The sequence below is a fragment of the Saccoglossus kowalevskii genome, chromosome 20, assembly GCF_978046115.1.
Source record: "Saccoglossus kowalevskii chromosome 20, keSacKowa6.1, whole genome shotgun sequence".
Lineage (NCBI taxonomy): Eukaryota > Metazoa > Hemichordata > Enteropneusta > Harrimaniidae > Saccoglossus > Saccoglossus kowalevskii.
Window position 1 is genome coordinate 4,526,144 of NC_140660.1, and position 22,346 is coordinate 4,548,489.

Sequence of the window (22,346 nt, forward strand, 5' to 3'; positions counted from 1 at the left end):
AAAGTACTTTACAGTAGTTAAAATTAAAAACCAGTGAATAATTAATATGTTTACAGTAAGTTTGGTTAGTTACATGTGTAGTCTCACAACAATGGATACATTTACTACTGTAAATCACTATTGTACACAAAGCAACTAGTCTATTTTAATCTCAGTCACGGTTGAAAGATTATTTCAGTCAGATTGTCTATCAAAAAGTTGCAGAGCAGTGTTACTGACATACATACCACAGAATTCAGATTTTTTAAACTGAAAACAAATATCAGTATTATGAAAAAAAATCTCACAATACTTTACAAGAAAAACAGCTATGGTACTACAAAATATTTTATTTTCGCTCAGGATTTATTTTCTTATTTTTCACTGAAGGCACGAGTTCGTGAAAATAAAATCCAGTAAATATACCTTTTTTTATATGTTATACATTCAACTCATCAAAAATTAGTGAAAATAAATTCTATTCAAAATACCAAAAAATTAATTCCAGCTAAAATACCGGGGGGGGGGGGGGGGGTAAGGTATCACATAAAATTAGCAGGGTAAGTATAGGAGTCGGATGGTGTCACTGTATCACGAAAAATAATAGGTGAGGAAATTACTACGTGGTGGATACAGTGGGACGGTTTAAATGAAATGTCATTATAGGGCTCCCTCAGCCCTCATTGTAATCCTAACTTTGTCCCCACCAGTGCCCCTCCTATATTTTAATTTGATATGCCCCTCTTTAAGAAATGTATAGTTACCAGGAGGGGCATGTAGAATTATATTGCTGGAGTGATATAGTTTAGGTTAGGGGTGGGGGGGGCCTTAAAGAAGTCATTCTGTTTAAATCAGAGGTGAAATTAAGGCCTGTCAACCTGTTCAAGATAGGCAGATTTTAGCTGGGACAGGTAAATGTAGAAATTGCCTGTACCGTGGAATTAAGGCCTGTCCACCTGTTCAAGATAGGCAGATTTTAGCTGGGACAGGTAAATGTAGAAATTGCCTGTACCGTGGAATTAAGGCCTGTCAACCTGTTCAAGATAGGCAGATTTTAGCTGGGACAGGTAAATGTGGAAATGGTCTGTCCCTGTGGAATTAAGGCCTGTCAACCTGTTCAAGATAGGCAGATTTTAGCTGGGACAGGTAAATGTGGAAATGGTCTGTCCCTGTGGAATTAAGGCCTGTCAACCTGTTCAAGATGGGCAGATTTTAGCCAGGACAGACAAAAGTAGAAACTGCCTGTGGATTGAAATATGACCTATTTTGATCTTTAAAAAACCTCTGTTATTTATGTAATCGCATTTATTATGGTTGGGAGGAGGGTAGGGGGATTATTCAAGGTGACGAAAGTTCACTGGAGGTTAAAGTTATTCATAGTATGGTTTCTATAACAACGCAGTCATGTACTACACAAGTACTGACCACTCTGTTGTTAAGATTCTCAGGCTGCCGTATCAAGATCAGAAAGATAAGGCCTGTGTCAATACTACCAATACCAGTACTCACCAGTTCGTAGAGGCGAACTCTCTTAGCGGTGTCATCGCTAAGAACCAATCACCAAAGAAATTAAAAAACTGTTGTGTCCTGGAAAATTCACTTGATAAAAAAAATACTCAAAAATCTTTGAAATCTAGCAAGAGGGGTTGGGTAACTGTGATGTTCAAAATTTTGAAATAAAAATATAGGGTCATCGAACTACGCTTTCCACAAAAGCAACCTAAAAAAATTTATCAAAAACGTGTGTTTTACATAGTTTACAATTGGTTCCTATGACAGAAAAATTATATTAAATAACATTTTGTTCAGTGACCTATGCTAAAAAAATTCTATGTAGTATCAAGTGGGCTCCATATGACTGTCACAAAAAATGGAGAATTTTGAATAATTATGTTACTGTAAAATATTTTAGCTGGAATTAATTTCTGCTGACAACAATTTGTTGGGGTTTTGTATGGAATTTATTTTCACTGATTTCTGACAAGTTGAATGTAAAATACAGGAAAAAAGGTATATTCACTGGATTTTATTTTCACTGAATAATTTCTTCAACGAAAATAAAGTATTTTACAGTAAGTTATCCATGGAAAATGACTTGCATGTATATGAATCAACACTCAACGATTCTTGAATTATTTACTGTGACCAATCTTTTCTGTGTTCTAATTTAATGGTACAGAACTACCTCAAAATCATATATCGTATATATAAATCATATAAATATAATCATATTTTCATATATGTCAAAATTGAATTAATTTTGTAAAAAAACAAAACATTTTCATGATTTCTTGAAAATCAGGGACTTTTTCTCTGGAGGTCATGCAACAGCGAGTGTTAGCGACTTTTGTAGTTACATACTTTATTACGATACATAATTAAGATCGTATTATGAGCGAACTCTGTGAATCCAAAATGCCACAAAATAAACTGAGATGAAATAACCCCAGTTCTTACCTACTTAAAAATGATTAATTTTCACTGGGTTTAAATTTCGCTTATTTAGCATTTCAGGCATATTTAGTGGGTTTTAAATTCTCGGTTTTATCATTTAGATAATGTGTTCTGTGCTAAATTTTACATATTCACTGGGTTTTAATTTAGCGCATTTTCCAGTCAACGAAATAAGCAAAATTATAACCCAGTGAATAAATAATCCTTTTACAGTAGACTTACACATACATTTGCATTATTATTTCTAGAAATGTCTGTTTTTCTGATTTCTCACAATTTATGAATTTCAACACGATTTCCTTCGGAGGGTGGGTATGCAATTACAAATATACTTAGTTCCTTATTTGGAGGCATGGTAATGTAATTCCCAGTTCTCGAATCGATAGTGTTTGCGTATTCATCGTTTGTGCGCATATTGCGTGACCTGAGGTAAACCGGAATATTTTGTTTTATTTGCTGTAAATTACACAAATTTTTTTTTAGCAATGAATTATTGAATAATGTCCTAAGGTAATTGTTTGACAACAAAAATCCCTGCTTTTACCAATCATTTCAACGCCAAACAAAAAGTTTTCGCATATCAAAATCTTTCTATTAGTTAGTTTGACCATTATTTTGATAAGAATTGTCACCTGATTTTTGTTAACATTTTGAAAATGGCCACATTCAAGTTTCTGCATTTCTTCTCTTCGACCACAAACAAACTAATCACACCTTAATTCTATATTTTTTTTTCCGTGTTTTGAAATGACCTCCATCGACTTAAATCAAACTTCTACAACCATGTAACATATTTCAATCACACAATTATCATAATTTTATTAATTTTGCTACGAACAATTAAGCCACCTCATAAAAAAATAGTTTTTCATCAAACCACTTGGTCTGATGTTCCTAAGTTATGTTCAACATTTTTTGAGGGATTTTTACTTTGTGAAAATTTCCTAAAATTTATTTTTCTACCTACATAATTAAAAAAAAAAATGTTCATAGACTGAACAAGTTAAAGGGTATTTAAAAACGGTATTGTATAATATTTTGATAATTTGGGTTAAAAAAAATAAAAATTGAAAATTCGGAAAATGCTTTATACGCTCAAAAAAAATAATATCTTTGTACAAATTACGGACTAATAAAATAGCTGATTACATTTTACATCTCGCCCATGTCTACGAATTTACATTTTTTATTTATTTAAATTAGATCGTAAAATCTGTATAAGAAGCCGCATCCCTAATATAAGTCGCACCCATTCTTTTTGAACAATTGAGAACCACAAATTCACTATTTCTCATATGTGCAGATGCTCTAATAGAAGCTGCATCCCCTCTGTTGCATTGTAACATTTTAATAGAAGCCTTGGCTTTTAATACAGATTTTACAGTATTAAGAAAATAAAAATAGTTGATTACAGCTTACGAAAATACCCTTTGCCGACACTCAAGTTATATTGAAATTTTTTTGACAACACTAGTTTCAATCACTCTTTAAAGTGTAAGATATATTCTCAAAGACGGAGCTATGTCACGATCACCCAAACGTTGCCAGGACCAATCATAAACAATTGACATTAAATATTTTGATTAACACCTCGGTTTTCCCCACGCTAAAGAAAAAAATTCTCTTGTCTTCTACTGACTTCCTGCTCCAGTCCATCTTTCAGAATAAGCTTAGTGTTCTCAGCAGGAATTTAAATACATCGGTGGAATTGTTCCATCAGTTTAGAAAGTATGAGAAAATTACTGTAAAAGGGTTAATTATTCACTGGGTTTTAATTTTGTTTATTTCGCTGACTGCAAAATGTTCTAAAATAAAACCCAGTGAATATGTACAATTTAGCATAGAACACATTATCTAAATAATAAAACTGTGAATTTTAAACCCACTGAATATGCCTAAAATGGTAAATCATTGAAATTTAAACGCAGTAAAAATTAGTCATTTTACAGTACTCATCTATGTGGAACTACATGTAAAAGCATGTATTTTGTTTCCCTCATAGTATTTTGCTTATTATGAAAACATATTTTAATTTTATTCTACACTTATAGTCACTTGTTTTTCTTAAAATTGTGTGAGACAATTTATCTCATGAGAGTAAAAACCGAGGGACAAAAAATTAAACCATTGTGTCTGGTGAAAAAACTTGAAGCTCAGAAAAATAAAAACAGGAATCACGTTCAATCATGCTGACCTTGAGGGAGAACTTTGTTTTGTAAATATTACGAGTGACCATGACTTCAATCAGACACCGATCACTCCGCGATAACACTAAATATAGCTTATGTTCTTCTGAAACTTAAACTGTTACGGTGTAAACATGACAATTTACGTTTCCTGCGAAACTCGATCGCCGAAAACAAGTGTTTTTTATCGAGAACGCTTAGCGCCATTGTCGGGTGATATAACTATAAAAACAAAACAGAGAAACTCGACACTACAGGTACATGGTACGTACTTCAGATATGCTACAATCTCGGTACCCAGTATTTTAGTTCTAGCGGGGATCGTGGCCTGGAGGCGATTGTTCCAGTTTGCTGCATCGTAAACAGCACACACGATAACCAACGTCTCGTTGAAAGTGTTAATCGTTTTTTATCATGAATCGCTTAGTGATTTATTGTCATCGATTAACGATTAATTAGCTACGTAAGACCGATAAAACTCACCGTAAATGTGAAACAAAGATTACACTTTGACTCTGTTGAGCATCACGCCGTAATTTTCACCAGGACCGTTCGAATAAAGCTCAGGAACGCAAGATCTCCAATCTTCTGTCAATTCCCCATGTCCGCCATTTTGCTGACCGAGCTCGCCATCATGCTTGGTCACGTGATAGTTGTTGCCTAGCAGCAGGCGCAGCAGTGAAAACAAAACTTGAATGGCGACAAGTCCTAACTAACGAGAGAGAAAAAACGAAACGTAACTATCAATTAAACGGTATGAAAATACTGAATAAAAAATACCGAACATCAACTTATAAATGTAGATCAATAAACTCACAGGCTAATGTACCAATGACATACGCGCTTACGTGTGAGGTTTGCTGTTGACGGAGAGGGGCGTCCCGGGTTTAATCCCGGCGGACAGTTGATACGTAGCTGGGTAGGGAGGTGCCCCTGAGTGCTCAAAAGTGTGACCATTTTTTTTACCTGGATAGTGGCAAATTCTATACCTATATTTATACTAAAGTACGATTTTTATCATCACTTTTTATTCCAAATAAAACAGTTACCGTATTTGCTCTGTTAGAAGAGCATCTCCAATAGAAGCACATGTAAGCCAACAGTTGAATTGTATATTGATTTATTAAAATATGTATTTTGACCATAGAAATACCTCTGTCACTTACATAAGAGCATATTATTAACACAATGTTCAGGTTATTTAAGTTGTTAAATGAGAAACATCAGTTCTCTTTCTCTTTGAAATATTACCGATATTTATACCTACTAGTATCTTGACCACAGAAATAAGACCGATACTTATACCTAAAATCCAAAAAACAAGACCCATTTCAGGGGCACGTCCCCATTAGGCAAGTTGCCCCCCCCCCCGGGTTTAATCCTCATGTTGTTATAAAAACAATGAATTAAAAAAAATGAGCGAAGAAATTAATACCAAGCAAAATAGACTACGCGGATCGTGGGAACTATGTAAAATGTTAAATGTTTTAAGTCGAACTAGGATTCGAATTGAGAACTATTTTCTATTTTCAATTTAATATTTGTTATTTAGCTGGAGAAAATGAAAAAAGTAATTTTTGGGCTGACAATATTTCGAGAAATGAACAATACCGGTACATAAGTCGTCATCAGTGAGCGCGTCAGCTAAAAAAATGTGCACAATTTTCACAATCGATTAAGGCTGTCACGGTACAATAACAAAACACTTAGAAAACAGAAAGTTAAAGCGGGGAATAGTCACGTGTGCAAGTGGCGGACGGACGGCCATAGCGTATCGGTATCTACAAACAAGCGTATTCCTTTGCGTTTTTATTGTGCGTTTTAATTCGAGTGATCGAAAAAAAAAACACGAAATGTTTTTGCGCGTTTACTCTTCTTTTACGCGAAAGCTGTACTAAGTTAATTTTTAACCATTTTTATCGCATTTTTGAAATCAGTTTTGAAATTTTAAACGGAATATGATTCAGATTGTTGTCCACCTGCAGTCTCCTTCCCAGAGACCCTTGCGACCAGAACACCATAGAAATAGAACTCTGTCTGAGAGATTGGTCCACCAGTTGTCGCAAACCCATGGGAAATCAGAGAAAGCTTAGAAAGAACTCCCGGGTTCTGAGAGTATAGGAAAAATATGTGAGTAAAACAAGAGAAATATTTAAAATTAATTGAAAATATAAGCTATTATAAAGGACTGGTCATTTTCTCCGGCTGGGGAGGATGCCGGGAAAAAAGAGGGGGTCAAGCTATTTTAAAATTGAATAAAGGGGGCATGCTTTTTTTTCCATTACCAGGGAGGGAGCAATTATGTGCAGAAAAAAAAAATACATAGTTTAAGCAGATACAATATTTACAAATTATTTTATTGCACAGAAATATTCAAATTCATAAACTTTCTTTTAACACTTTGTGCGCTCAAATTTGCAACACATAGACCTAAATGCGCTGAGCTATCAAAAAAATAATTTTCGCAATAGTATGTTCGAGGTCTTCAATTTCTGATAAAATAAACACGGTTTTAACAATTCACTTATTATAACACCCTCAAAAGCGAGTGATCCAATTTCCGTCAATGGTTGATTCGTGTTTTGTACGATGATTTGAAACGGTTTCGTGTGTCTCACGTGTTCATTTGCCTTAAATACCGTTTTCGGGTTCATCACTGCCGTCCCTGGAATCTTACTGATTTCGATTTAGTCGTAATTTTCGTCACGGTAGCCATCGCCATTGATTCACAAAAGAAAAACAGTGGTGAAATAGTAATTAGCATAAAAATGTTTTTCACCTTTGTCGTCATTTTTATTTCAATTATATTTTGTAGTATTGCAACACATTAGTAACAATTAACAAGTATTAACAAGCAGTATAACAAGAATACATTCTATACATGTTTAAATGTTCCTTGACCAAAGTAAGAAACTAGGTGATAATATCAGAGCATGGATTTTATTTAGGGGAACTCCTCCTAAAATAAAAAAAATAACTGTTTGAATAAATAAAGAAATTTATTTATTTATTTATTTATTTATTTATTTATTTATTTATTTATTTATTTATTTATTTATTTATTTATTTATTTATTTATTTATTTATTTATTTATTTATTTATTTATTTATTTATTTATTTATTTATTTATTTATTTAATTATTTAATTATTTATTCATTTATGTTTTGTTAGGTTTTCAACCTAAGAAGTCAACAGCAAATAGCTAAAAAAATCGTGGTTGTTTGTTCCATGCGAAAAGTAGCTCAGAGTACATATATTTCCAATGAGAACTACATTGAAAAGTCTGAAAAGCTGTTAATAGTTATTCATTATCTCAAAATTGCTTTGGCCTGGCAAGAAAAAAAAAATGATAAATAGATAAGAATGTTTAAAAATACCAATAAAAATATATTGACAACGTTAAAAACAGTTTTTTAGAGTAGGAAAAGAAGTACGCCCGGTAAGGGGGTCTAACCCTTGGCCTTAGGATTAAAAGTCCCACGCTCTACCGACTGAGGTAACCGGCTCGCTTGAAACTTTGTACAAACTAATTATACCAGCTCTTGATTCAATGCTTTACCAATGAAAACACGTTTAGTTCAGAATTGTGAATATTGTATGAACTAATTACAGGATTATGAGGTGAATTATTAATTACAGTAATTAATAAAGAGCTACACGAAGAGCTCAGTAACAAGGATTCTTGGAGATATACAGCAGTGCAGGTGCGCGTGGGGGCGCGCTACAACCTCGAAAGCAATCACACGCTCCGGCGTTGAACCACAGGGAGCCCAGGAACTATAATCAACTGTAGTACGCGGTGTTTATGAGCGGGGGGGGGGGGTTATCGGCTGGTATCGAGTGTAAGAAATAGACAAGGGATGAAGGCTCCAGCCAGCTCACATTTTTTAAACTCGAAAAAAACAGACGAAAAGAATGAAAAATAAAATCTAAAAAAAATACCAGGTTGAAGAATATTAGTTGCTCCTTCAAATTTTGCCAAAGCCTTGCCTACATTTTACCGATATCTGCAGAATAAATCAAGAAAACTACACAAATTGACTCCGTTTAGGAATTCCTAACGGTTTGCCCGAACGCATGGCAAAGTTTGGAGGCGTGGCCTGTAGCATTTGGCAACAACCAATCACAGGACTGATTACGAACCAGTTGAGCAAGGCTAACCGAGTCGTGACCTCGATGTGGTTCGTAACTAGTCTTGTGATTGGTTGTTGACAAATGCTGAACAGGCCACGCCTTCAACTGTGCCGCGCGTTCGGGCAAACAGTTAGGAATTCCTAAATGAAGTAAATTTGTGTAGTTTTCTTGATTTATTCTGCAGATATCGGTAAAATGTAGACAAGGCTTTGGCGAAATTTGAAGGAGCAACTAATAATCTTCAACCTGGTATTTTTTTTAGATTTTATTTTTCATTCTTTTCGTCTGTAATTTCGAGTTTAAAAAATGTGAGCTGGCTGGAGCCTTCATCCCTTGTCTATTTCTTACACTAGATACCAGCCGATAACCCCCCCCCCCGCTCATAGAGACTGCGTATTACAGTTGATTATAGTTCCTGGGCTCCCTGTGCGCACACGTGATAATAAAATAAATGCGATATTTACTATATGGGGGCCGCCATCTTGAATGACGCATAAAACTAAATAAGAGACAAGTTGTGAAACGCGTTTTTCAGATTCCTACAAATCAGGACAAAAATACCAATCTTTAGTTTTATGCGTCATTCAAGATGGCGGCCCCATATAGTAAATATCGTATTTATTTTATTATCACGTGTGCGCCAGCTGACTGTGCCGTCAAGGCCCCAGCCCCCGGGTGGGGGTACTCACATTGAAGTGCTATATGTACATGTGCCGCCAAAAAGGGTTCCAAATTCACCACTTCTGTCTGAAAAGGGGTATGCTATTTTACCTTGTTTGTCCGAAAAGCGGTATGTTATTTTAGCCTGTCTTTCTGAAAAGGGGTCCATATTTTCCAAAGACTGCTGTCTCTAGAGCTTCAGTGACCATTAGCTCAATACGTGATTCAACAATCAGGGGAATGAAGCTGATTTTTTCTTTCTGTAACTTCCTTTCGATCGTCAAAGTTTATCCCCGGGAGTCCATCTAGGTAAACAAAAATAGCTGACCACCCCCGATTTCCCGGAATGAATAAACCTGAAACGGGTCCTCTGATTCGCTGTCTACCATTTACGCTTACTGTCTGGGAAGGGAAGTCAAAAATCCACAGTTTGGTCATCTTGCAGTTTGGTCCGTCTGGTCATGGACGAATGAGATTAGAAAGCACAATTTCGGTAGTCAGCCTACGGGGGGGGGGGGTAATTTCACTCACATATAAAGAATCCTTGTCGTGATAGTGAGCGAAATTTTCTCTTGAAACAGACTGAAGGTTGACAGTTTGAAATCGAGGTGGGATTTTTTACTCACATCTTGCAGAACCTTTTATTCACATTTTTTTCATATGCCGGTATATGTATTTCCATCCAACATTTCAAAGAACTCACCAACTTTTAATATAAAAATTAAATATAAACTCACTCTTCCATGCACCCCCATTTATTTCAAAAGGTGTGCCCTTAATTAACTGTTTCATTTTGTTCACCGTTTACGGCAAGGATTTCTTATCCGGTCACATCCACACATCCTGACTTACACCGTGATAGTGTATTACTTCCTCCGTCTTTTCTCAGCATCGCTACCAAAAATATATATACGAATACTAGTATCTATTTACCGGAAGCGTAGAAACAGACGGAGGAAGCTGGGATAACATCGTATATAAAAGCATGCGGGGCGTGTTCATTTTTCAAACACAGTCTCTCAACATTTAAACATCGCTTTTTTAAAACAAAACAAAAAAAAACACTGACTTTGGTGAACTTCTTTGTCTACAGTCGACTGAAATATTTGTGCGGTACATGTATGGATTTATTAAAGCGCGGCGATCGTCGCGTATTTTACACGCGTTGTATACGTCGCTATGAGTCCCATATCGAACAGGACGCGGCACGACGACTGCCGCCCTTTAATAATACAAGACACTTCGCGTTATACGTCTTTCGCGGTCAGTAATATTTACGAAAATTTGTGTTTACTATTTGATAAACTGGCTTGGCAATTCTACCACCAATTAGACAATAGCATTTGGGCTAGTTTTTCAACAAATCTAAAATCACTCTCAATAATTTTGATTACATTTATGATTTCATTTGAAGTTTTTATAATTTTAGTTGGTATACATATTTTCGATGCATACATGTACACTCACAAAAATATCCACAGAATAAGATAATATAGTATACTGTAAAACATGTTGAAAAGGCGGCATGCAATTTTAGCGAATTGTGGTAAAATGACATAATAGCGAAATGTTGATGTAGCGAATATCTCTTGTCATTGTTGATTTCTTTGTTTGGCGGTCATTTTGAATTGATAATAAAGTCATTAGCGACATCTTGAATTAGCGAATCAGTTCTCTCGCTAAATTCGCGAAAAAGACATGCTCGCGAAAAAAACATGTTTTACAGTATAGCCTTGACAAAAAAAGCATCATTTTTTCGATCTGTGTAACTTCATGGGGAAATCCTAATGAGATTTAAAGTTCAGTTCACAACTGACGGTTTTGAAATATTCCTTGTCGTTTTTGTAAACAACGACACGCCATGATCGTCTGCCGCGTGCGCAGGTGACGACGACTCTGCTTTAAAACAATTGTAGGTCACAGGATTGTTTTTCTTCAAATCCGTCCGATATGTCATGGTTAAAAATTTTCATTTTTGCATTAGTTTTTATATGAAAAATTATTTCCTCATGATATCTCAAAATTTCCATTGTACACACTGGATCTATCCCATATTGCATTGTATGCAGTAACCTGCTAGTGCCAAATTTCAAAATAAAAATAACTCAAATATTTCGTTATTTCACGAAATACCCCGGGAAGAGGGTCTGCCATCCGAACTAAAAACATTGACCGTGTCCCAAAGCTAAAGCGATGTTGGGCTAATAAAGTAGTTTTTGGTATAAATGGTATCATTTCCGGAAAATAGTGTCCAAACTTATCCAAAAATGGTAAAACTGGCGTCATTTTTGTTTATTTTCTTTTGTTCAAACTTGGACCTCCAATATTTCGTTATTTCACGAAATACCCTGGGAAGAGGGTCTGCCATCCGAACTAAAAACATTGACCGTGTTCCAAAGATAACGCGATGTTGGGCTAATAAAATAGTTTTTGGTATAAATGGTATAATTTTTGGAAAATAGTGTCCAAACTTACCCAAAAATGGTAAAACTGGCGTAATTTTCGTTAATTTTTGTTCAAACCTGGACCTCGCAAAAAATTCTGTTTTTTTTTTTTCTGAACAAAGATAAGTAACGGAAAATCACTTATTCATTGTAAGTTAAAATCCAATAACAGTATTACATAACTTGTAATTAAAATAAAATTTTTAAAGGACGGCAGTCGTTGCGCCGCGCCACGCGTGTAAAATACATTGTTTGTTAACATGGTATTCGAACACGCGCTGCGTGGCGACCACCGTTCTTTAACTAACAATTTTCAAACATTTCATATTCAAAAACACGCTCTCGACCAATAAGGACAACGTATTATCAAATTATCGTCCAATTGTAAAACGGTTGCTGATTGGCTAATTGCGTTGAAGAATAATTTCGGTTTCAGATACCTCGAGAGAGCGTTTTGCTACTTGGCTGGTTCCCGCCTCAAGTGTCACCTGCCATTCGCAAAGGACGCCGGGAACCAGCGAATTTTGCTACCAGCATGCTTTGCTATCAACGCCGTCTGCAATGGCGGTAAGCGATGTGATTTTTGAAGGATGTTCAGACAAATTTGAGGACTTTGGTAAATTGCGAGTTTTTTCCAAGCCATGGTGAATTGAACAAACCGCTGCATTGACGAAAGTGCACAATAGAACAGCTGTAAACGTGAATTGAGGAAGTTTTCCGACCCCAACGAAAATGTTATCTTGATTTGTGTACCCGGACTTGAAGTAACTGCGACCATGAACTATTATTAACCTTGTCCTTGACGCTAGTGACAGAGTGAGGGAAGGCCATTTCCTGGTAATTAAACAACAGGTAAGAAAATACATTATTAATATTAATAATATTATGTACTTTAATAATCCCAAATCAGCTACTTGTTTTCGTTCTCATGTCCACTGTCTGTGAACTTTCGCGGCGTGTACCTGCTTGACTCAGTGCATTTTAAACATTGTACAAACAAATCGTTATGGAACAATAATAAGTCAAATGCTGCTGTATTTTTTGATTATTTATATGTTGTTTTTTTTGGCAAACCGTGGAACATTGCATTGTGCGCTAACATGCGCCAGGGTGGGTGGGGGATTTGCACGAGAGGGCGCCGCCCGATCTAGATGGGATGTTTCGAAGTCAGTCGTCCGCGTCCGTGGGCCATCGTCGAAGCAACAACGCCCCTTTTACGAGCATATGAAATAATTTCAGCGATTTCTTTACAGAATTATCCTCAACAAAACTTAGAAACATCACATAGAAAAATGCAGGCTCTAAAATTATGTCTATCGCGAAACGGCCAGTTTGAAGGACTGGAACAGCCTTACAACCCATGGCGTGGGGGGGGGGGGGGGAGGGCGGAAGTGCCACACTCTGTGGTATATAAGGTGTTAATTTTGTATCACTAAAGTATCTTGGAATGTTTCCTGTGCGGAATGAAGATGTCTACTGAATGGGCTGGGTAGCAAAGTGTATATTTTAGGGAAAAAAATAAGCTTACTAATCATGTTTTGGTGATGTGCACTATGTAATTATGAAATAAATGATACCATTCTATTAGTCTAAGATAGTATAAAGATAAGATAATAAGATAATAATAATAAAAAAAACAAAAACATACTACTGTTAAAATTTTCATTTCATAAAACCCACTCGAACAAATAAATTTTATTTACATTGTACGAAACTGTGGTTTCATTGATCCCAAATTGCACTGGGAACCAAATATTAGCAGACAGGGGATTTACATTGAAGGAGGACTTTGCTGCAGTATGCTCTGCCCATCTCATTATGCCAGCTTTTACCAAAGGCAAAAAAACAACTTTTTGCAGAAGAAGTAGAGAATTCCAGAAAGATATATCTACTGACCGATTCCACATTGAGTGTGTCAAATATGAAATACAGATATACAATACTGCAGGGCCTTAATTCTAATTAGAATGGTTCAGAAGTTGGCAGATGAGGCCATAGATAACAAGTTTTTCAGCATTGATAAAATAATAAAGGTTTGTGCCATTCTAGCAAGTTTTGGTGGAAACAATGTAAACAGTGAGCCACACATTGAATTAAATTTTAATATAGTTGAATTAACTTTTAATATAGTTGTGATATGAACTCGATTAAAACGTGTTCCTATATAGAGTTGGAGTTTAATTAAACACGATTACAATGCAGTACAACGTAGAATTGCGTTTTAATTAAGTTTAATTAAACAAAACTTGAATATCCTGTGACTGAACATAGAAATGTTTACAAAGCTTAGGTTTAGTATCAGGGGAAGGTATGGTACAATTATATTAATATTAATATCAATTGAACCATACCTTCGCCCGATACTAAACCTAAGCTTCGTAAACTTGACTTAAATTCGATTAAATATTAATATAAATTATGAAACATTGTGAAGTCCAGGGATCTCGCCAGCCCAACGTGAGTGCTGGTCGGTCATGAATATTAATGAGAATATGAATATTAATCAGCAATGAATATTAATGAGTTCGATCGCAGTGCAAATATTTTTGGAATTAAGACATTATGTTTCACAATTTAGAAGACTTTGAATTTAAAAATTAAATATATTCGAAATGCAAATGCTGCAGACTAAAAACAACATTTTCACCATTCCGGACCCGGATCTCAGTTATGCATGGACGGATTTTGTTCAAATTTGGTACATACATTAAACATAATAGGACCTTGATGCACGTCATTTTTTGGGGGGATCGGGTTTGAAATGGCCGACTGGCTGCCATTTTGTTTTAAAGAATTCAGTTCTGGATATGTATCTGGGACATGCCTGGATTGATCGAGTTCAAACTTCACACACACAAGGTACATCATGTCACAAATATGTATGTGCATTTGTTTCATGATCTCATTAACGATAACCAAATGGCGGCCATTTTAAGGCCGAAAATGCATCAAAATCACGTATTTTCACAATTCCGGAACCGGATCTCAGTCATGCATAGATGGATTTTGTTCAGATTTAGTACAATGTGTTGTACATATGCAGGTGCATTTCGGTCATGATCTGCTTTGAATGTATATTTCACTCAAATATGAACGGAACGGGGACGTGTCATTGACAATGACTTGTTGTACAATAACTCTTTATTAAAGTAATTGAGCTGATTTGGACAAGAATAAAATCAATTTTATTTGGAACACATCAGTGTTTGAAGCGATGACTGAATAAACAAACCTTGGCTGGCGAAGATGCATAAGGAAGTTTACACATTAGTTGGAAATGAAAAAAAATATTCAATGTAATGACAAACATTGTAAAATACTGTGGAATCTCTTTTGTAAATAAAAACAAGATAACTCTGCTGTTAGCATCGCGCATTTCAATTAAAGAAATGAAGATATCATTAAAATTAACTTATGTATAGTATTAAAGCAATCGGACTTGCTGTTTTCAACAAGAATTCGAAAATATCACTTTTTACCAAAAATGACAAAAATATTCATCAAAATTAGTGAATTGAAGATATCATCATGAAATGAGCAAATCTGAGAGAGATCCACATGTAGTACTTATATATGTAATATCAAAGCAATTGAACTTTTTGGGTTTAACAAGAAGTCAAAAATATCACTTTTTACTCAAAATTACAAAAATATTCACCAAAATTAGAGAATTAAAGATTATCATCACAAAATGAACAAATCTGAAAGAGGTCTACCCAAGGTACATATATACATCAAGTATCAAAGCATTCAGACTTGTAGTTTTCAAGAAGAAGTTGAAAAAGTAAAAAGTTGACTCATATGATAAGCTCCGCTCGACAAAGTCGACAGTGGAGCTAAATACACTAGTAATTTTTTTTAATGTTTTATGGAAGTTAATTTATTGAGTGTACATGGATTGGTGGGCAAAACACAGGAAGATATTCCGTACAGTATGAATTGCAAACTAAAACTGATACTTTCTCAAACCTCACAGGGGTTTATCTATAATTAATATTAAAATGTAAATTGTTTTATATTTCAACAAAAAATATTTTATTTCCACAGCTGTTGACTGTTTCAATTCAATCTTGGCAACAAAACACACATGCAGGCTTAATCAATAATTCTGTGAACAAAACGTAATTTATCATCTGATAAAGTTATCTCTGTTTGCTTGCATTGTGGTTATTATTGGCTACTGTAATATTATTCATGATTTAAACTGGGTTTGGCTCATTCTGCCGACAGTAGTCGTCAATGATACACTAGTGTACAAGAACAATTTGGACCAGCGATATATATCTGGTAAGGACTTCATAAGCTGTTCTTAAAATATAGGTGTTCATCTTACATATAACGCCTTTATTTGTGGCATAAATACTTGGTTTGATACTTGATGTTTCCATCATGTTAGGTACTTTATGTAGACCTCACTTATTCTTGAAAACTACCTTCCTAATTAATTTGATACTTGATATGTAGGTACATTGTACGTTGAGTGTATCTCTGTGTGGTAAATGATGATACACTGGAATTGTTGAAAACTATCAGCTGAATTGCTTTTGATGCTCATGGTTATCTGTCAGATTTGTTCATTTCATGCTGTTATCTTCAATTTTCTATTTTTAGCAAATATTTTTGTTAATAATGATAATAATGATACATTGTATTTTAGACTTTTTTGAAAACTACCAGCTGAATTGCTTTGATGCTTAGTAATAAGTACTATGGGTGGTTCTCTCTTTCATTTTGTGACGATATCTTCAGTTTTCTTTTTAGCCCTGAATGGCTGCTGTCATTGAAAAGGATAGGCAGAGCTGTTGGTATCTAGGTGATTGTCAATTCTTGTCATCTCTGATCAACTTTTTCGTTAAACGACTTCTTCTTGAAAACCGTTAACATATCCTATAACTGGTTGATAATTTCAAAACTTGTGTACTATTAAACTTATCTTTATCAATGGTGGTCATTTTGTTTTTGTTCATTTTCTTGCTAATTCCTCACTAATATAATGCGTGAATCAGTTGAAAGTTTGCTCTCAAGTACTATAACATAAGTTGTCTTGTTTATTAATTTGATCAATTTTGTTGAATAGATGCAAGAGGGAGCACCACCAAGTAGGAGAGATAGGGTTCTCCCTACCAAAGAATTTTTGATAATTCTAAGTTAAAATGGAGCATTATATGGCTTCCTTGGGGCCAAAATTACTATCAGACAGGTCACAGTTGAAGACTGATCCCTGGTCAATCAGAATTTTATTGTTGCCAGAAGATCTGCTCCCAGGGATAAGTGGGCACATGGCCATGGCCATGGCATGAGGGCGCTGCACCCCTGATCAAAATTTATAATACATACAGAAAGTAAATTTTATTTTTCGTCCATGGTTTTTAGTCTTATTAGTTCCAGAGCATCACTGCAATGAATTCAATTCAATTCGGATTTTTTTAGATGTCAGGAATAGGCTAATAATAAATAATCAATATGCATGTTTATCAACATTAAACTAATCATGTCTGTGGATTACCTCAATGAACCAAATGAATTATCATACAAATTAAGCAATTATTATGCATAGCTTTAGGTCTGTATATTGTTTTATGGTGCACATGTACAAAGTTTCATTATAATGTGATGATTAATCCAAACTAAATTAGTGGAAAGCTGAAAAGTAAATTATTATGCAAATTAGGTAATTATTATAGATTTATATAAACCTAAAACTAATTTGATCATCAGAAGTTTCATTGAAATGGAATAATTAGTACATGTGATATCAGTGTAAAGGCTAAAATTGGCTAATTATGCAAATTAGGTAATTAATATGCACTGATTTTAACCCAAAACAAATAAGGTCTGTCCATTGTCCTAGAACATCTATGTACCAAGATTCATTGAAATGGGATAATTTAATAGTACTTACGATATCAGTGTGAAAGCCATTTATTAACTAATTATGCAAATTCATTGATTAGTATGCACACATTTTTACTTAAAATTAATCAGGTCTTTGGATTGTTCTAGAGCATCTATGTACCAAATTTCATTGAAAAGTAATGAAATAATAGTCACTAGCGCCCAGCACTCATAATTGCCGACAAGGACAAAATGTTGGCAACCGGCACTATTCTATTTGTTTATGATACACACAGGATGTCCGCCACTAGACAATCATTCTATTGTTCGTGTTGGTTTTAACACACAACACAATGCAACAATTAACACACAAGAAAACTTGAAAGAAGACACCGCTGTTCAAAATCAACGTACACGTGTAACATCGGCCTAAAGTGTTGTGTGTAGGATTTGTCGAGTTGAACAATAACCGGCAGCGATGCGTCAAGCTGTTGTTTGTTTAATCTGCACTTGCACTCGAGCGTAGTAACCTTCATTGATGTTTTCAGCTTCATGACTCGTTCATAAAATTAAATTCATAAGCCATAATCAGTCAGCGATACAAGGAATACTTATTTTTCACTATTACCTTACTTTCCCGAGTATAAGCCCAGGGACCTGAACATGTAAAATCATAAAAAAATAAAGGGTGGGCTTATACTCGAGGAAAACCTCAGAAAAAATAATTTGTTGGTGCATTTAAAACTGTAACCATCTTCCCAGCCTCGAAACATTATCCAAATTACATTTTTCGTTCACAGCACCGGTCTCTGGGGGAATATTACGTCTTTTTGAGAAAATGAAAATGAAAAACGAGCAGTCGTTGATTTCAACGGCGCTTTTTACAATGAAGAAACAAATATGAACAAAAAACAAAAAAAATATTACAGTACGATTCACATACCGTCTGAATTTATGGTGCAAAAATGGGTAGGGTCTGTGGGAAAACAGTCAAAGGCAAGATCGTCTGTTAACTCTCGATACAAAGCTATTTCCGCCATGGTTTCATCATAATTTGACCTGAACAACTTCCTTTGACCTAACAGGTCACATCTTTCATAACCAATGAAAATGTTCTGTCATACAGTCGAATTCACACATTTGATACATTTCGTAAGTCTTATTGCCCCAGCATTTCTGAGTGAGAAATATTCAGGCAAAAAACAATTTTCGCCCAATCAACCTACAATGACTTTTTAAAAATAATAATTTAGTACAACATTTAGATGATTGGTTATCAGTTACACACTGAAACAAAAATTTTGTTTGTAAATCACTCTGGTGATGTACAATTAGCAATAATATCTAAGGGCGAGGAACTGCTTTTCAAAAAGATATACATGTATATACTATATATAACTATTCATGTCAAGCATCATTTTGTTGGACCATTACATTTTCACAGTGATATCTCTTGATATATGGTATTCGTAGTTCAATAACACCCACTTGTTGCATAAAAACAATATATGAGATTGCCTTTGTGCTTATCATGAGAATGACAAATACACACCTAACAACATTAGAATGTTTGGCACCAAACCATGTTTATAATTGGCATAAACTTTACCCTTCCCTCTCTTGCCCTGCTGTATCTCATTCTCTGTCCTGCTTTTTTCCATTGCTTTAAAAATGAAATATCAAACAAAAGAAGCAGAGTCAGAAAGTAAAAGGTTGCACATATTTACATTTTGTTTTCTTTGAGTCTAACTAATTGGTTCATAATTAGTTTTTTTTTACTCCTCCAAAGTGTATTTAGTTATCGGTAATTGCTAGACTAACATTGATTAGTCAAAACAGGGCCATGTGATCATTTTCAAATATAAAACTCAACTACGGGCAGTTTAATTAAAACTCACTCAATGTTGTCATTATGTCAACTGACATCACCACTGTGTTTCTAATGTATAAAAATCTGGCTATAAGATCCCTTCAAACTGCCCATTAATACTATGTACATGGATAAGAGTAAATTTAATTTTACTTTTTAGCATCTGACTTGAAAAGTCTAATTACTTACATTTATTCATATTTGGTACAGAGGCAAAACAATATTTTACAAAAATGCAAGTTAATTCTGACTATCAGCAATTGTGCACATATCTCAAATTCACACAGTCCAATGAGATCAGCACTGTCTATAGACCGAGCCAATAGAAACAGACAAGTCAGCAGATTTTCTTCATGACCGTTTAGCAACAATCTGGTTTTGTGTTCAGTATCTGGTAGACTGCTGCATTCACTAGTGGGTGTAATTTTTCCATGACGATGTACATATTACGGAGTGTGCGATGTTTCAAATCATGGCATATGGAGCTACAGCTCTGTGTTTGGCGTGAATGACCGAACAGACTAAGTTTTAATTAAACTGCCCATAGTCGAGTTTTATATTTGAAAATGATCACATGGCCCTGTTTTGACTAATCAATGTTAGTCTAGCAATTACCGATAACTAAATACACTTTGGAGGAGTAAAAATATAAATCAGATGAAATAAATGTATGTGAATGCTTATCTGTCCCTCTGTCCCGCTAATCCAGCAAAACAACAACTGCTATCAACATCACTTCAAAAGTATTACAATTTACTTGTTGAAATACAATATAACAATTTAATTTCAAACCAAGTACTTAAGTGGACAGAGGCGGAGTTAATTACCCATGAGCACTTGGTGCAATCCTTGGGATTTAGCGGCCCTCCTTTAGGGATTAGTTATCACATTGGGCCATTCCAGTTTATATCTGCACCCCCCTGTTGATGAGGTCGGATTCCTAGCACTGTATGATGGAGAAAATACCCCGGAATTCCAACTGTGTATGGAGAAACAGAATCTAGAAATCCAGACGAGTATGGAAAAAAAATTCCTGGAAATCCAGGCAGTTATGGCTACTAAATAAAATATGGCCTAGTTTATCTCGCCACAAACCGGTTGATGAGATTGGATTTCCAACAGTATGACTAAAAAAACTTGGAATTCTGACTGTATATGGTAATTAATTTTTGTTTACACTTAAAAAGCCGATAAAGATGTTAAGATACCCAAACTAGTTACTAGAAAAAAGTGATTTTCCTATATCATTAAACCCAACTCAGGTATATATATATATATATATAATAAAAATAGATATAAAAGGATAAATCAAATTTTATACATCAATGAAAACAAAGTAATTTATTTATGTATTTTATTGCCTCATGTTGAGTGACATAGACAAAATTCACCTCACCTTTTCCACATGCAACTACACTTTAGAGATACCCTTACATACATGCATATTTGTTTTGTTTATAAAATCTAATCTTGAATGAATATATTTGCATTTCAAAACATTTTTCATTGCCGTTTCATTATTTTATCTCCGAAAATCATTATTACATGTAATACCAGAAAGTATGTACTCAGGCAGTACAGGATTGCATTGATCCCTATTACAAGTCAGTTAATACATTCACCGTACTGCCTTCATAAACTAACATAACAGCATCCATCTCTGAATTTTTTTCAAAACATCATGTTTTTGAAACTCAGAATTTTGTCTTCATTTTCATTTAACCCTTTATGCATAGTAATTTTTACCTTAAATCTTTGTCTGTATAATGATTAATATAGACTTTTTTTTTCTTTTCAGATTCACACTGGGTTGATTTCTGATGTCAAAGTTCACAATGGATTCATATATATTGCCTCACATGATGGAACAGTGAAAATATGGAATGGTGAAGATTCTTGAAAACTACAAGTCTGAATGCTTTGATACTTTGTGTATATTTACCTTGGGTAGACCTCTGTTAGATTCGTTCATTTCATGTTGTACACTTCAATTTTGGTGAATATTTTTGTTAACAAGCAGCCTGTCGGCTGAGATAGCTCTGCTGTTAGCAATGCACATTTTTTAATCGTGTGTATTTAATATTTAGGCCAAGAACATTGGTCCAGTGGGATGTCATTATGACTACCCAGCTCCCGTACTTTATTGGATTAGAGCTTTATACCCAAACCAGGTGAAGGGAGAAATTAGAAAGGTGTGTATTTCAATGTAAATTCCTGCAGTTCATTACACTTCGTTGTTGATATTATTTTGTATATTCTATCATTTACCACAACTTTTTAACGTGAAGTTTCCCGGGGTGTCAACCTACTATATTGTTAGTGGCTCAGAAATCATAATATATACTGCATTTATTTCATCTGCTTTATATGTTCACTAATATTGGTTTGTTATTTTCAGAGTGCATTCAAACTATCGATGGAGGATTTCTGTCAGGCAATATGTGTATCAATAGCAGGATAGCAGTACAACCAATACATTTTTAATTTTGGAATGTTCTTTATTTTTTGTTGGAAATTGATAATAATAATAATAATGAAAAAAACAATGTTATTTGTTGTGTTGGATTTTTATTCACATATTTTTTTTTCAGCTATGTATGAATTCTGTGCCAATTACAATTCATACATTATTATGTTCATTTCCCTGGCCCCAATTCACAACCACAATATATAAATAATAGCCAGTCCCCTAGTTGACTCACACTGAAGTCTCACACAAACAAAAACAATGTTGACTGATTCAAATTTGTATTTACACTAATTTTGTTGAAAGTATGACATT

The 22,346-nt window shown here is 34.6% G+C and overlaps 1 long non-coding RNA gene across 4 annotated transcripts; it reads left to right on the forward strand.

Annotated features, from left to right (window-relative positions):
• The first annotated feature begins 12,414 nt into the window (after positions 1-12,414).
• Positions 12,415-22,110, forward strand: LOC146729930 (uncharacterized). 4 transcript variants are annotated; one of them, XR_014927862.1, is made up of 3 exons: positions 12,415-12,623; positions 21,652-21,756; positions 21,963-22,110. It is a non-coding gene; the product is annotated as an uncharacterized LOC146729930 (long non-coding RNA). The 4 variants fall into 4 exon arrangements; XR_014927859.1 differs by lacking the exon at positions 12,415-12,623 and adding an exon at positions 21,363-21,450; XR_014927861.1 differs by lacking the exon at positions 12,415-12,623 and adding an exon at positions 21,410-21,473.
• Positions 22,111-22,346: the final 236 nt, after the last annotated feature.